Raw genomic sequence first — 17,894 nt, 5'->3', positions numbered from 1 at the left:
CACATACTGCTACATATTCCGCAATATCCTTCTTCATTCTTGTCCACCAGAAAGTGTCCTTCAAATCCAAATACATCTTGGTATTTCCTGGGTGAATCGAATACGGCGAATCATGGGCCTCCTGCAAAATCAACTTCCTGATCTCCGGGTCATTAGGCCCATAAACGCGGTCCTCAAACCATAAGGTATCGTGCTCATACTCACGAAATCCCTTAGCTTTTCCCTTGCTCATTTTATCCTTTATCTCGGCAATCTGCTTGTCAGCCTTCTGGGCTTCTCTGATCTTATCCATCAAAGTAGACTGAATCTCCAATGCTGCTACATAGCCTCTCAGAACTATTTCCAAACAAAGTTCACGAAGGTCCTCGGCTACTCCTTTCGTAATCCTCCGGTCATGAGTGTGTTTACATGGCTCTTACGGCTCAACGCATCAGCTACTATGTTAGCCTTTCCGGGGTGATAATGCAATCTCATATCATAATCCTTGATGAGTTCCAACCATCTCCTTTGCCTGAGATTCAACTCCTTCTGTGTGAAGATGTACTTCAAACTCTTGTGATCCGTGTACACCTCACAATGGTTTCCGATGAGGAAATGTCTCCATGTCTTGATTGCATGCACTACGGTTGCTAACTCCAAATCATGCGTAGCATAATTCAATTCATGCGGTCTAAGCTGTCGTGAGGCATACGAAACAACTCTTCCTTCCTACATAAGCACTGCTCCAAGTCCTCGACGAGAAGCGTCATAATACACCTCATAATCCTTGCTCTGATCTGGCAGAATCAACACTGGCGAGGTAACCAAACGTTTCTTCAATTCCTGGAAACTGGCCTCACATTCCTCAGTCCATTTAAACTTGGTGTCTTTCTTCAACAAATCCGTCATGGGCTTTGCAATCTTCGAGAAATTCTCAATGAACCTCCGGTAGTATCCTGCGAGTCCTAGAAAGCTCCGGGTCTCTCCAACTGTTGTCGGGGCATCCCAATTTGTTATGGTGGCAACTTTGGTGGGGTCTACTGCTATTCCTTCTCCGGATATAACATGTCCGAGGAATCCAACTTCCTTCGACAAAAACTCACACTTACTGAACTTGGCATATAACTGATGTTCTCTGAGCTTCTCAAGTACCAGACGCAAATGCTCCTTATGCTCCTCTTCATTCTTCGAGTAGACCAAAATATCATCAATGAACACCACGACGAACTTATCTAGAAACTCCATAAACACCTTGTTCATCATGTTCATGAAATAGGCAGGTGCGTCAGTCAGACCAAATGACATAATGGTATACTCGTACAGCCCGTACCTGGTGGTAAAAGCCGTCTTAGGTATATCCTGCTCTCGATTCTTCAACTGGTGGTATCCTGATCGCAGATCGATGTTAGAAAATACTTTAGCTCCTTGCAATCGGTCAAACAAGTCATTGATCATTGGTAGTGGGTACTTGTTCTTGATTGTTACTGCATTCAATCCTCGATAATCAACAACCATCCTCAATGATCCATCCTTCTTCTCCACTAGAAGTACTGGCGATCCCCAAGGTGAAGAACTTGGGCGAATATATCCTTTATCCAGTAACTCCTTAATCTGCTTCTTAATTTCCTCCAAATCCTTTGCGGGCATCCTGTATGGTCTCTTAGATATCGGCCCTGTGCCTGGCAAAAGCTCAATCAAAAACTCAATGTCTCTATCCGATGGCATGCCTGGCAACTCCTCTGGAAATACATCAGGAAAATCCTTCACCACTGGTACTTCTTCCTGTACAACTCCTGATAAAGAATTTACTTGAGTCCTCTTCGGCACATGCCGGGATACATACTTGATCCTTCTTCCTTCTGGCGTGGTAAGCAAAATCGACTTACTGGCGCATTCAATGTTCCCTCCATACTTTGATAACCAATCCATGCCTAATATCACATCCAGTCCTTGCGATTCCAGTACTATTAGGTCTGAGGGAAATACGTAGTTACCAATCCTTAATGGTAACCGATCACACCATAGACTAGCCATATACTCTGCTCCTGGCGAGGTTACTAACATGGGTAACCTAAGGGCTTGGGTTGGCAAGTTATACTTATCCACAAATCCCCTTGATATGTATGAATGCGATGCACCAGTATCAAAAAGAACGATTGCAGTAAATGACTTAACCAAAAACTTACCTATTACTGCATCTGGCTGGGCTTCAACCTCCTCCACGCTAACGTGGTTCACCTGTCCTTTGTTGAAAGGATTGGGCTTCTTCCCAGAACTTCCATTGCCATTTCCATTCTTCGCTTCAGGACATTCAGTGGCATAATGTCCGGTCTTCTGGCATTTGTAACAGGTGATGTGGCTCAGATCACTCTTGGCTGGTGTTGATGGGTTGGTACGGTTCTGTCCGTTGCTTCCTCCATTCCCATTACCATTCTTGGAGCCATTATGATTATGCGAACTACCTCCTCCATGGGTATGTTGAAAATGTCCTCCCGAGTTCGGGGTAAAAAAGGCTTCTGCTGAGCTCCAGAATTGTACTTCCCTTGTCCATACTTCCTCCCGCGGATGTCAATCTGCTGCTGCTTCCCTTCAATCATAAGGGCTCTATCTACCAACTCCTGGTAGTTGTTGAAGGTTGCTACCATCAACTACATGCTCAGCTCATCATTCAGTCCTTCCAGAAACTTCTCCTACTTAGTTGCATCCGTACCAACGTCATCTCGGGCATAACATGCTAGCTTACTAAAGTCATCCACGTACTGGCTGACAGTACGTCCTCCCTGGCGTAAGTTGCGAAACTCACGCTTCTTCATGTCCATTGCTCCTACTAAAACATGGGTAGTACGGAAAGCCTGCTGAAACTAATCCCATGTGACAGTGTCGATAGGATAAGTGGCTGTGAAATTCTCCCACCATGATGCTGTGGGTCCATCAAGCTGATGTGCGGTAAAACACACCTTCTCTGCATCTGTGCATCCTGCAGTGGTCAACTCCCTTCCCATCTTGCGGAGCCAATCATCTGCAACTATCGGCTCGGTGCTACTGGAGAACACCGGTGGATTCAGCCTCAAGAAACAGGCTAAGTGGTCAACAAGTGGTGGTGGTGGTGGGTTGTTGTTGTTGTTGTTGTTCCCCTGATTCTGATTCTGGACTAGTATCTACATCAATGCATTCTGCTGCTAGATCAACTGGGGGAGCTCTGGTGGAAAAGCAAATCCATTGTCACGTCTCGGAGGCATCTGAGGGTTTAGAAAAAGATGAGAATATAGAATAGAATGAGGTCTAGAGAGAAAACACTACCCATATGCACATGAGACAAAAGCAAACAATATCGCTCAAATCAATTCAAACAAGGGCATACAATGGTCTAGCTATCGTTACAAAAGTGCTCGGACTATACTATATACATGGTGGAATACTACTACTGTTATGGTGGTCGACTAGAAAAACTGCTCCGATGAAGACTCCATGATATCTGCTCCAGGTGCATCAATATAGTCATCATCACTATCGTCTGGGTCCGAGTCGGTGTCGTCGATGATGATGTAGTTCTCCGGGCAAGTGCAATCATCGTCTTCTCCTCCCGTCGTGGGAAATCCCATGAATACTTTTAGCTTCTTCTTCAGATCATCATTCTTCTCTACGAGTGTCGTCTTTTCCTCCTCATATCCATCACGCGTAGACTTGAGTTCTTCCTCTAGCTCCGTGATCTTGGTTAATGCCTTCTTCAGATCCATCATGCCTGCGCACATCTGGTTCTCCTAGCGTCGTATGTGCTGGTTTAACTCCTGGATGAAAGCTGCAATTGATCTATCCTTCCTGGTGCTGATCATCTCCCATTGCTCATCTCGGTGCCCACAAATCTGGTAGATAGTATCCTTGAGATCCTTGTGGTAAACTTCTCCAATGCGTCCCATGGTGATGTGAGCTGCCATGCTCTTTCCTAGACTCCAGGTTGGTGCATCAAAGGAAAACTCTATGGGCTCAAAGACTGGCATGAACGTTCTTCCTGGAACTTGAACTTGAATCATCCAGCGCTCATCTTCGGGTAAAGTGGTGATGTAGGTCCCGGTGAAGCTTGGTACTCCGATGTTCAGGTATCTAGTGACTTCCTTCAAGTGGCGTCCAAAGGGTGTATCTTCATCCGGTTGAGTGAACTTGTTCCTTGCATCCGCCATCCTAAAAGAGTAGAAAAGATGAGGAGTCAGAAATGAGAAGAGAGAGTAGTGATCTAGGTCTTTAGCTTAGTGGTCGTGTCGTATAGTCAGTGTATGCTCTGATACCATCTTGTAGCGACCAGACCTCAAACAGTCTGATCTCTGTGCATCAGTGTCATCCCTGGATCGGTAATGCTGACATGCACAGTACTTGAAGGATTTATAACAGAGTAGCAATCACACACTTATTACATCGAATGTCTCAAAAGAGAACTTATTACAAATAAATATGGCTTAAGGCCATCTAATAATGATAACAGCGGAAGGCTTGTAATACATAGAGAGTAATGAAAAGAATAATGCTATACTACATGCATATATGGTTGGTGGAAAGCTCTATGGTTACAGTTTTGCATAAAGCCAATTTTTCCCTACTGCAAAGGAATAAATTTTATTAACTATCATGGTGGTGGTTAAACATTGAGAAGGGTACTCCAACTCAATCCCAATTAAGCATCATCATTAAAGCCAACAATATTAATTAAGTAACATGATGAGATTCACATGATAATCCAAGTACTAGATACTCAAAACGTACATAACCGGGGACACGGCTAACCATGATTAGTTTATACACTCTTCAGAGGTTTGCGCACTTTTCCCCGCAAGACTCGATCTCCTCCGCTTGATTTCTCGCACTACATTGTGTTTGAGAAACGGATGACCGAGACACAGTCTTTCAGAAGCATTAACTCTCTACTCCGGGTAGACCGTACCAACCTACATCCCCTACATCTGCTAGTATACCTCTTCAAGAGCTCATGCAACTTAATCAACTATGCTAGAGCCCATAGTAGCTTGCGGCTGCACACGGAAGTTTCTAGCATGAATAATCTCATGATCCCTTTGAGCCTGGGTGGCGGTCCATAGGAGAATCACACGGTACCCCGGGATTTCCAAAAATACAGGCAACATTGGGTTCCCCAGGTGCCTCAATCCACCTAGGTGTGAATTTAAGTTGCCACCTTATGTAAACCATTAAGTTAACAATCTCACATCTGTCATGGAAACACTCACCCAATCCCCGTCTACTAGCATAGCATGGCAATATAAGCAAACGTAGAAGTAACTCCCAAAGGTTTGATAATTAAACAGGTAATAGGTTCTATCTCATCTACTTCCCAAAACCCACATATTAATCAGATCCTAATCATGCAATTTTTTGAGGATTGATCTAATGCAATAAAACTAGGTAGTAAAAAGGTATGATCAAAGTGTTACTTGCCTTGCTGATGATCCGTGAAACCTAGAGATTCGAAGTAGCAAGTGGCGTACTCCGGGTACTCTATCGCAAACAAACAAGCGTACAATAAGCACTTATCTAATGCACAGGTAAAACTCAAATAAGAGATCTAACCAGAAAGTTCAACTTAAGAACTCCGGTTTGCAAAAAGAATCAAATCAAATGAAGCAATGAGAATCAAACGGCGAAAGAAACAAACTTCGTTTACTAATCTGGACCTAAGTCAAATTTTACAGTAGCAAAAACTTGTTTGAGTTGGTTAAACAGAAAGAGGGTTCCGAGACAAAACTCCACACGCTTGAATCGCCTGATTCCGATAAACGAGCGTAAAGTTATACTAAAACGAAAATCGGATCAGAAATCACGACCAGAAATAATCGCGGAAAATCCGAGAAAAAGAAAAACGGACGAAAAGGCTAACGAACGAACGTCCGCTGTCTGCGAAAAAACGAAAATCGTTCGTTAAAACGAATGAATGAATGGGCGTTCGCTAAATAACTAAACCGGGAAAAAAAATAAACCGATCTAAAAAAATAAACCACGGGTTCCTAAAAAACCGACGGTTTTTCTCTCGAAAACCGAGGCGGCGACGGGAACTACCTCCGGCGGTCAATGGCAGCGGCGGCGGTCGTCTTCGGCGGCGGCGATCGGCTTCGGCGGCAGCGGGTGGCTCTGGCGACGGCGGGTCGGGCGGCGGCTGCGTGGATCGCGGCAGCGGCAGCAGCAACAGCGGGCGGCGGCGGCAGCGGCGCTAGGGTTTGGGGCGGCGGGGTGGGCTTCGGGCAAGGGGGGGGGCGGTTTATAAAGCCCCCCCCCCCCGGGTGGTGTCCCGCTCGGGTACGGCCCGGAGTCGGTTCCTCTTTTTTTTTAAAACATTACGCGCAGAAAAACAATTAAAAGAAATACAAACGGAATTTCCCCAACTTCTAACATCAAGCCGGACAAGATGAACATTTATTTGGGCCTAAATGCAATTTTGAAAAACATGCATTTTTCCTAAATTCGAATAAAATTGCAATAAACTCCAAAATAAAATCTTATTTGATTTTATTATCAAATCCTCAATATTTCTTTATTTTAGGAAAGTCATTTTATTCCCTCTCTCATATTTTCTTTTTAGAAATAATTGAAGATAAAATAAATAAAATCAAATGATCCTTTTTTTTAAATTTGAGAAAACTCAAATATGAAAATAACGAAATCCCCAACTCTCCCGTGGGTCCTTGAGTTGCGTAGAATTTCTAGGATCGAGCCAAAATGCAATAAAATATGATATGCAATGATGATCTGATGTATAACATTCCAAATTGAAAATTTGGGATGTTACATTGGCCTCTCTTTTTTTCCTTTTTTTGATTGGCTTCTTTGGCCTGTTTTTTTATTTCCTCACATGGGAAAATGTTCTAGTAATGATGATCATCACACTTTTATTTACTTACAACTCAAGAATTACAACTCGTTACATAGAATAAAATATGACTCTATATGAATGCCTCCGGCAGTGTACCGGGATGTGCAATGACTCAAGAGTGACATGTATGAAAATTATGAATGGTGGCTTTGCCACAAATACTGTGTCAACAACATGATCATGCAAAGCAATATGACAATGATGAAGAGGGTCATAATAAACGGAACTGTGGAAAGTTGCTGGCAATATATCTCAAAATGGCTATGGAAATGCCATAATAGGTAGGTATGGTGGCTATTTTGAGGAAGGTATATGGTGGGTGTATGGTACCGGCAAAAGTTGCATGGTACTAGAGAGGCTAGCAATGGTGGAAGGGCGAGAGTGCGTATAATCCATGGACTCAACATTAGTCATAAAGAACTTACATACTTATTGCAAAAGTATATTAGCTATCAAAAAAGTACTACGCACATGCTCCTAGGGGGATAGATTGGTAGGAAAAGACCATCGCTCATCCCCGACCAACACTCGTAAGGAAAACAATCAATAAATAAATCATGCTCCAACTTCATTACGTAACGGTTCACCATACGTGCATGCTACGGGAATCACAAACCTCAACAAAGGTATTTCTACAATCCACAATTACTCACTAGCATGACTCTAATATCACAATCCTCGTATCTCAAAAAAATCATAAGGAATCAAACTTCTCATAGTATTCAATGCACTTTATATGAAAGTTTTTATTATATCCCTCTTGGATGCCCATCATATTAGGACTAAATTCATAACCAAAGCAAACTACCATGCTGTTTAAGACTCTCAAAATAATATAAGTGAAGCATGAGAGTTCATCAATTTCTTCAAAATAAAACCACCGCCGTGCTCTAAAAAGATATAAGTGAAGCACTAGAGCAAATGACAAACAACTCCAAAAGACATAAGTGAAGATCAATGAGTAGTCAAATAATTATGTAGCTATGTAAAGACTCTCTAACATTTTATAATTTCAGATCTTGGGATATTATTCAAACAACAAGCAAAACAAAATAAAATAAAATTACGCTCCAAGCAAAACACATATAATGTGGTAAATAAAAATATAGCTCCAAGTAAGGTTACCGATGAACGAAGATGAAAGAGGGGATGCCATCCGGGGCATCCCCAAGCTTAGATGCTTGGTTGTCCTTGAATATTACCTTGGGGTTCCTTAGTCATCCCCAAGCTCAGGCACTTGCCACTCCTTATTCCGTAGTCCATCGAAACGTCACCCAAAACTTGAAACTTCACAACACAAAACTCAACAGAAAACTCGTAAGCTCTGTTAGTATAAAAAAAATCACCACTTTTGGTACTATTGTGAACTCATTCTAAATTCATATTGGTGTTATATATACTGTATTCCAACTTCTCCATGGTTCCTTCCCTCTGATACTACTCATAGATTCATCAAAATAAGCAAACAACACATGGAAAACAGATTCTGTTTAAAACAGAAGAGTCTGTAGTAATCAGGAAACATCATATACTTCTGTAATTCCAAAAATTCTAAAAACTTACGAAAACCTGGGTAATTTGTATATCAATCTTGTGTAAAAAATTAAGATCAAAAGCACGTTCCAGTGAATTCTGAAAATTACTGGACTGAGTGCAAAATTTTCTGTTTTTGCACAGAATCAAGTAAACTATCATCCACACTATCCCAAAGGCTTTACTTGGCACTTTATTGAAACAAAAACTCTAAAACATGATTACTACAGTAGAATAATCATGTTAACACACAGAAATAGTAGGGGTAAATATTGGGTTGTCTCCCCACAAGCGCTTTTCTTTAATGCCTTTTTAGCTAGGCATGATGATTTCAACGATGCTCACATAAAAGATAAGAATTGAAACATAATGAGAGCATCATGAAGAATATGACTAGCACATTTAAGTCTAACCCACTTCCTATGCATAGGGATTTTCTGAGAAAGCAAATTATGGGAACAAGAATCAACTAGCATAGGAAGGAAAAACAAGCATAACTTCCAGATTTTCAACACATCGAGAGGAAACTTGATATTATTGCAATTCCTACAAGCATATATTCCTCCCTCATAATAATTTTCAGTAGTATCATGATTGAATTCAACAATATAACCATCACATAAATCATTCTTTTCATGATCTACAAGCATAGAAATTTTTTGTACTCTCCACATAAGCAAATTTATTCTCATGAATAGTAGTGGGAGCAAACTCAACAAAATAACTATCATGTGAGGCATAATCCAATTGAAAATTAAAATCAAGATGACAAGTTTCATGGTTATTATTATTCTTTATAGCATACATGTCATCACAATGATTATAATAGATAGCAACTTTTTTTCTCATAACCAATTGGAACCTCTTCCGAAATAGTGGATTCATCACTAAATAAAGTCACGACCTCTCCAAATCCACTTTCATAATTATCACAATAAGATTCAACGTCCTCCAAAATAGTGGGATCATTACTTCCTCAAGTTGACACTCTTCCAAACCCACTTTCATCAATATAATCATCATAAATAGGAGGCACGCTTTCATCATTATAAATATTCTCATCAAAACTTGCGGGACTAAAAATATCATATTCATCAAACATAACATCCCCAACCTTGTAGCTTTGCATATCATTAGCATCATGGATATTCAAAGAATTCATACTAACAACATTGCAATCATGCTCATCATTCAAAGATTTAGTGCCAAACATTTTATTGACTTCTTCTTCTAACACTTGAGCATAATTTTCCTTTCCATCATTTTCACGGAAGACATTAAAAAGATGAAGCATATGAGGCAACCTCAATTCCATTTTTTGTGTAGTTTTATTTTATAGACTAAACTAGTGAGAAAACAAGAAACTAAAAGATTCAATTACAAGATCTAAAGATATACCTTCAAGAAAAGAGCTTGATGTCTACTACACAACCTTCTTCTTGTAGACTCGTGTTGGGCCTCCAAGCGCAGAGTTTTGTAGGACTGTAGCAAATTTCCCTCAAGTAGATGACCTAAGGTTTACCAATCCATGGGAGGCATAGGATGAAGATGGTCTCTCAAAAACAACCCTGCAACCAGATAACAAAGAGTCTCTTGTGTCCCCAACACACCCAATAGAATGGTAAATTGTATAGGTGCACTAGTTCGCCAAAGAGATGGTGATACAAGCGTAAGATGGATGGTAGATATAAGTTTTCGTAATCTGAAAATATAAAAACAGCAAGGTAGCAAGTAACAAAATTGAGCAAAACGGTATTGCAATGCTTGAAAACAAGGCCTAGGGCTCATACTTTCACTAGTGCAAGTTCTCTCAACAATGATAACATAATTGGATCAAATAACAATCCCTCAACGTGCGAAAAAAGTCACTCCAAAGTTCCTATCGCGAAGAACATAAGATGAAATTGCTTGTAGGGTACGAAACCACATCAAAGTCATTCTTTCTGATCGATCTATTGGTCTATTCCTATAAGTGCCACAAACAACCCTAGAGTTCGTACTAAAATAACACCACTTGACAAACATCAATCAACCCTAATGTCACCTAGATACTCCAATGTCACCACAAGTATCCGTGGGTCAATTATACGATATGCATCACACTATCTTAGATTCATAATATTCAATCCAACACAAAGAACTTCAAGAGCATCCCGAGATTTCTACCGGAAAAAGGAATATGAAAACGTGCATTAACCCCTATGCATAGATTACCCCAATGTCACCATGGGAATCCGCAAGTTGATAACCAAAACATACATCAAGTCGATCAACATAACATCCCATTGCAACACATACATCAAGTGCTCTCACATCCAAATATTCAATCCGACATAACAAAACCTCAAAGGAAAAGACTCAATTCATCACAAGGAGATAGAGGTAAGAACACCATAAGATCGAACTATAGTAACAAAGCTCGCGATACATCAAGATCATGCCAAATCCAGAACACGAGAGAGAGAGAGAGAGAGAGAGAGAGAGAGATCAAACACATAGCTACTGGTACATACCCTCAACCCCAAGGGTGAACTACTCCCTCCTCGTCATGGAGAGCGTCGGGGTGGTGACGATGGCCACTGGTGATGGTTTCCCTCTGGAAGGGTGCCGGAACGGGCTCCCGATTAGTTTTTCATGGCTACAGAGGCTTGCGGCGGCGGAACTCCCGATCTAGGTTTCTTTCTGGGGGTTTCTTGATTTATAGGAATTTTTGGCATGGGTTTCACGCCAGGGGGTCCACGAGTTAGCGACAAGGCACGGGGGCGTGCCCTAGGGCGAGTGGGCGCATCCTCCACCCTTCTTGTTGACTCGGGACTCTTCTGGACCAACTCTTGTGCTTCGGGGGCTTCTTCTGGTCCATAAAAAGTCACTGTAAATTTTCAGCTCGTTTGGACTCCGTTTGATATTCCTTTTCTGCAAAACTCAAAAACAAGGAAAAAAACAAAAACCGGCACTGGGCTCTAGGCTAATAGGTTAGTCCCAAAAATAATATAAAATAGCATATAAATGCATATAAAATATCCAAGATGGATAATATAATAGCATGGAACAATAAAGAAATCATAGATAAGTTGGAGACATATCACGTACCACTTATTCTCGTTGAAACGGATTGAGGAGAGAGATAGCGCAAACTTAGGAAGGTCTTGAACGATCCACCAGTAGGATTTTGGAAAGAAGAAATGAATTGATATGGTAACAAAGGAAATAGAATATTCAACGAACCATTGTAAGAATCTAAAACGATTGAAGAAAAGAGAACGAATCACTGGGAAGAATTAGAAAATGAACAAAGGTACTTAAGAGAATTTAGATACAAGAGAACCAAGAGATCATGAGCTGATTAGAGAATACTTGAACGAAGCACGAGAAGAATTATAGAATGAGAGCTGAAAGTTAAGAATCAAGATTTTTGAAATGCTGTCCTCCAGAGGACAAAACAAGAAGACTCCTGAAATGATTCGTATGGGTATGAAAATAATTCTTGACGATCAGAACCAATTTGTGAGGATGGCATGAAGCTATAACCACCAATCTTCAATAGAAAGGACCAAGATTTAGAGGAAATGCTTCTTCGATCCTCAAAAGCTGAGAATGATGGCGAGAAACACCATCGAAATTGTTGAGACACTCCGGAATAATGGAAAGGGAAAGGTTGAGACAACAATGAAAATAATTTGAAAGCGATCTTGGATGAGGCATCTGACTGATGATAATTCATTCTTACATCAAGCTTGAAAAGAATGGAGAATGACTCCGAAAAGAGTGAGAAGAGTTGGGTAAGATCCTGGGAAAAGATGTGTGGGTTATGGGCCCACTCAAGAGAAACCGTTGGAATGATTCTAAAAGGGAGATTGCACCAGTTGAATTAAATGGCTTGAATTTCAATGAGATAACAAACTCAAAATAGCTTGAATGTATTAAGAATGGAACCACGATATTCTGAGATATCTACAACACTCCAGAGAAGACATAGAGGGAGGCGAATGATTAAGAGGTGCACCGGCATGAGAAAGCATTTGAAACGAGGAAAGGGATATGATCAACATAGAAAGCTTGCATTGAATCCACCGGAGAAAAAAACAAGTGAAAGACTGATTAACTTGACGCTCCTACACACATTAACGAGAAATCACCGGATTAAAATATGAAAGAAAATGGATGAAGAGGCTTGCATGAATATAAGGATACTTAATTAACGAATTTGGATCCATAAATAAAAAGGGTGGGATGGTGGGAAAATAAAGGCAACTTGAGATGGATGAAACATACAATCCTTAGGCTTCTCAATGACTCCCGTATGGAATAACTTGAAGAGAAGTGCGCCGGTTGGAAAGGATTGAAATGACAATCTCAATGATCCTGAAGGATTAGCATTCACATAGAAATATGGGAACACCGCTTAGGAAAGGAATGGAATCAACACTTAACTTCAAAGCAACTGGAATACCACAAATAAAACAAAACAAAGGATTTGGCTTGGAACATAAGCCGGAAACAAACATGTGATAGATATTTCCCCAATCCCATATCATGTATCTGTCAGAAAGATGTCCTGGATAACTACTTGAATTCCCACCTACGAACTCCCAAAATTTTTGGTTATGCAATCAGGTATAACAAGTACAAGGAGCAAAATATCATCACACAACTCCTAGCGGAATTATGTGCTCCAAATGTATTGCCTCCATCAACACATAACTAAGAAACTTGGAAACTGTGTACCTCAGACCTTTGAAAAAAAACAACTATATCAGATCGCTCTCCCCAGTACTGAGTGGCGCCAAACTACTCTCACCACAAAGAGTATAGAAGTGTTTTCGACATCGGCATCCTCTGGTATTCCGGAACTGAAAGGATAGCACTGTGACGAAGATACCTTGGAGCACAACTCCCCGGGACACTGCCACAACCCCTAAATGTCAGGAGGCACCATGTAACGCCCCGAGACCGACGCTTCAAAAGCCTTCCAGTTATTTCGTTGCTGCTGTGTGTTATATTTGTTTGTTGCATTCATCATCGCATCATTCGCATTGCATTGGCACTCTGTTGCCATCATTGTTTTCAAACTTGCATCCGCTCGTAGTTGCCGCGTCCCCCCCCTTTCTTTCGTTGACCGTTTCGAGACCAACTGTGTTTTCGGTTCCCTCTTGTCAAACCACCTAACCTCTCTCAGACCCCCTCGAGCGCGTCTGAAACTCTCCCGAACCCGAACCGCTCAGTCATTACCGTTGAATTCAGATCATCCCCAAACATCTATTAAACATCCCCGTTTTATTATTTAGACCCCCTACCTATTTGTTTCTCGACCGTTCGATTTCGATCGGACGGACCGGATTAGTCCCTAATCTAATCCGCAGGCTATTATAACCAGTCAAACCCTAGTCCGAGGCATCCCATCCATTCCATCCATCCCATCCGCCGCCACTAGCTCCACCTGGTCTCCCCCGTTCCTCGGGATCTTGCCCGATCCACCCATTCGATCCTGCCTTCTCCTCGTTTTCTCCATCCCACCAACCAGCAAACCCCCACCTCTCATTCTCAGATCGACTCTGCGCTCGATCCCGAGCGGATCAAGGCGCTGCCTTCGCTCCCGTGCCCGAGCGCCTGCTGGAGCTCAACCTCGCGCGGGCCTCGAACCACCTCGTCGTCCCGAGCAGGAATGCTCGTCCTCGTCTCTCTCGACGCCCGTTGCCCCTCGTCGGAACTCCTCTCCAGCACGCCGCCGCTAGCGTCCTCGACCACCAGGACGACCCCGCGCCCTCTCCCTCGGTCCCTCCTTCTCTTCCTTATTTCTCCTGATCTTGCATCCCTCTCTCTCTCGCAGGAACTTCTCTCGTCATCCATGGCGCCCGCAAGTCCAAGCTGGCCGTTCTTCGCCAGATCCGGTGCCTCCCGCTCGGATCCCCGCCCCCACGACCTTGCTGGTCTTCCCTGCAGCTGCTGCCGCGCTGTTGACCCCGTCCTCGCCGTGCCCCTGGTTCCTCTACTTCGAAGATGAACGAGCGCGCCGCCCCTGCGTTGACTGCGCTCTGCCTCCTCTCGCTTGGGCCAGCACGCTGACTCAAGTCGACGCCAGCAGCCCAGCTGCCCAGCGCCTCCCCAAGGCCCAGCCTGCGCCCCACGGCCTGCCGGCCTCCTCCAGATCCAACCGGCCCATGAGGCCTGGTGAGCAGCCCCGCCCCTGTTCATTGATGGGCCAGCCTCAAATTCGGCCTGCATTGTATATTTTTTCCCTGCTGCGAATTTAGACATTTATCCAGGATTTACTGATTTACAGAAAAGCCCTTGCACATCATGCATATAATAACTAACTAACCATGCATCGGATTAAAATGTTTTAAATATGAAAAATGCTTAGAATTTTTGTAGATTAATAATATGCCACTTTCATCCATGTTTAAAATGTTTAAACTTGCTCTTTGTTTAAATTTCCTTAAATAATATGCTAAAATGCTTTATTTCATAACTAAATAACCGTAGCTCGGAATTAAATGTTCTTTATATGTAAATGGGGTGGAAAAATTCCTAGTTTAACATGGTGCACTTTATTTTCCTGTTTAACAACTCTAGAATTATGTAATAGGCAGAACAGTACCGAATCTAAAATATGGACATGAGGATTTTCCAGAATTGTTGTTTGTTGTTCTGGCCTCATTTAAACTTGCCTAAATAGTTAGATTACTTACGTTCCACCTCTTGCCATGTTTAACAACATTTAATATTGTTGTGTACCTAAACGGGAGCTAACTAAATAGTTGAATGTGGTGTTTTGTCAATATGAAACTCGTTGCATATTGAGCTCCACTTAACTTGTAGTATCGTTTGTTGCATTTTGCCATGCCATGCCTCTTTAAACCGGACATGCATCATACTTGTTTGTGCATCATGCCATGTTTATGCTTGTGCATTTACCATGTTGTTTGTTTCTTTCCGGTGTTGCTTCTTAGTTCCGGTAATGTTGCGATTGTGAGGATTCGTTCGACTACGTTGGTTCATCGACTTCATGGACTCATTCTTCTTCCTTGCAGGATTTCAGGCAAGATGACCGCTACCCTGGATCTCACTACTATCATTGCTATGCTAGTTGATTCGTTCTATCACTATGTTGCGCTACCTATCACTTGTTCTTCAAGCCTTCCCAAATTGACATGAACCTCTAACCTTTGACACCCTTCCTATGCAAACTGTTGCTTGGCTATGTTACCGCTTTGCTCAGCCCTCTTATAGCGTTGCTAGTTGCAGGTGAAGTTGAAGATTGCTCCATGGTGATCTAGGGGCTCCTGCTATCGATAAGGCTCTGATACCAACTTGTAGCGCCCAAGATGTGATTCTATCCCAATCACATGATGAATTCATGATTGGGGCACAACCACATTTTGAGCGCATAGCAAGGTGGATATCATTACAACATACCATGTACTGAATAGATGAGAATACAATATAAAGGCTAATGTTATGAACATCTGGCAAGCTCGATCTGATGACTACTTGATAGTTTAGTGTGCCATGCTTTATGGCTTAGAATTGGGACTTCAAACACGTTTTGAACGTCATGGAGCATATGAGATGTTCCAAGAGTTGAATTTAATATTTCAAGCAAATGCCCGAGTTGAGAGATATGAAGTCTCCAACAAGTTCTATAGCTGCAGGATGGAGGAGAATAGTTCTATCAGTGAACACATACTCAGAATGTCTGGGTACCATAACCACTTGACTTATCTGGGAGTTAATCTTCCTGATGATAGTGTCATCGACAGAGTTTTTCAATCACTGCCACCAAGCTATAAAGGCTTCGTGATGAACTATAATAAGCAAGGGATGGAAAAGAAAATTCCCGAGCTCTTCACAATGCTAAAGGTTGTGGAGGTAGAGATCAAGAAGGAGCATCAAGTGTTGATGGTTAACAAGACCACTAGTTTCAAGAAAAAGGGCAAAGGGAAGAAGGGGAACTTCAAGAAGAATAGCAAGCAAGTTGCTACTCCCGGGAAGAAGCCCAAGTATGGACCTAAGACTGAAACTGAGTGCTTCTACTGCAAAGGGACTGGTCACTAGAAGCGGAATTGCCCCAAGTATTTGCCGGATAAGAAGGATGGAAAAGTGAAAGGTATATTTTATATACATGTTATTGATGTGTACCTTACTAATGCTTGTAGTAGCGCATGGGTATTTGATACTGGTTATGTTGCTCATATTTGCAACTCAAAACAGGGGCTATAGATTAAACGAAGATTGGCTAAGGATGAGGTGACGATGCGCGTCGGAAATGGTTCCATGGTCGATGTGATCGTCGTCAGCACGCCTCTACATCTACCTTCGGGATTAGTTTTAGACCTGAATAGTTCTTATTTGGTGCCGACGTTGAGCATGAACATTATATCTAGATCTTGTTTGATGCGAGGCGGTTATTCATTTAAATTAGAGAATAATGGTTGTTCTATTTATATGTGTAATATCTTTTATGGTCATGCACCCTTGATGAGTGGTTTATTTTTGTTGAATCTCGACCATGGTGATACACATGTTCATAATATTGAAGCCAAAAGATGCAAAGTTAGTAGTGATGTGCAACTTATTTGTTACACTGTCGTTTAGGTCATATTGGTGTAAAGCGCATGAAGAAACTCCATGTTGATGGGCTTTTGGAATCACTTGATGCTTGCGAACCATGCCTCATGGGCAAGATGACTAAGACTCCATTCTTTGGAATAATGGAGCTAGCCACTGACTTATTGGAAATAATACATACCGATGTATGCGGTCCAATGAGTGTTGAGGCTCGCGGCGGGTACCGTTATTTTCTGACCTTAATAGATGATTTGAGCAGATATGGGTATATCTACTTAATGAAACATAAGTCTGAAACATTTGAAAAGTTCAAAGAATTTCAGAGTGAAGTGAAATCATAGAAACAAAGAAAACAAAGTATCTACGATATGATCGCATAGACAAATATTTGAGTACGAGTTTGGTCTTCATTTGAAACAATGTAGAATAGTTTCGCACCTCAGGCCACCTAGAACACCACAGCGTAATGGTGTGTCCGAACGTCGTATCCGTACTTTATTAGATATGGTGTGATCTATGATGTCTCTTACTGATTTACCACTATCGTTTTGGGTCTATGCTTTAGTGACAGCTGCATTCACGTTAAATACGACACCATCTAAATCGTTGACACAATACCATATGAACTGTGGTTCGGCAACAAACCTAAGCTGTCGTTTCTTAAAGTTTGGGGCTGCGATGCTTATGTGAAAAAGCTTTAACCTGATAAGCTTGAACCCAAATCAGAGAAATGCGTCTTCATAGGATACCTAATGGAAACTGTTGGGTACACCTTCTATCACAGATCCGAAGACAAGATATCAGTTGCTCAGAATGGATGGTTTATAGAGAAGGAGTTTCACTCGAAAGAAGTGAGCGGGAGGAAAGTAGAACTTGATGAGGTAATTGTACCTTCTCCCGAATTGGAAAGTAGTTTATCACAGAAATCAGTTCCAGTGATTCC

The sequence above is a fragment of the Triticum dicoccoides genome, chromosome 4B, assembly GCF_002162155.2.
Source record: "Triticum dicoccoides isolate Atlit2015 ecotype Zavitan chromosome 4B, WEW_v2.0, whole genome shotgun sequence".
Taxonomy (NCBI): Eukaryota; Viridiplantae; Streptophyta; class Magnoliopsida; order Poales; family Poaceae; genus Triticum; species Triticum dicoccoides.
Note: the sequence above shows the minus strand (reverse complement) of the source record.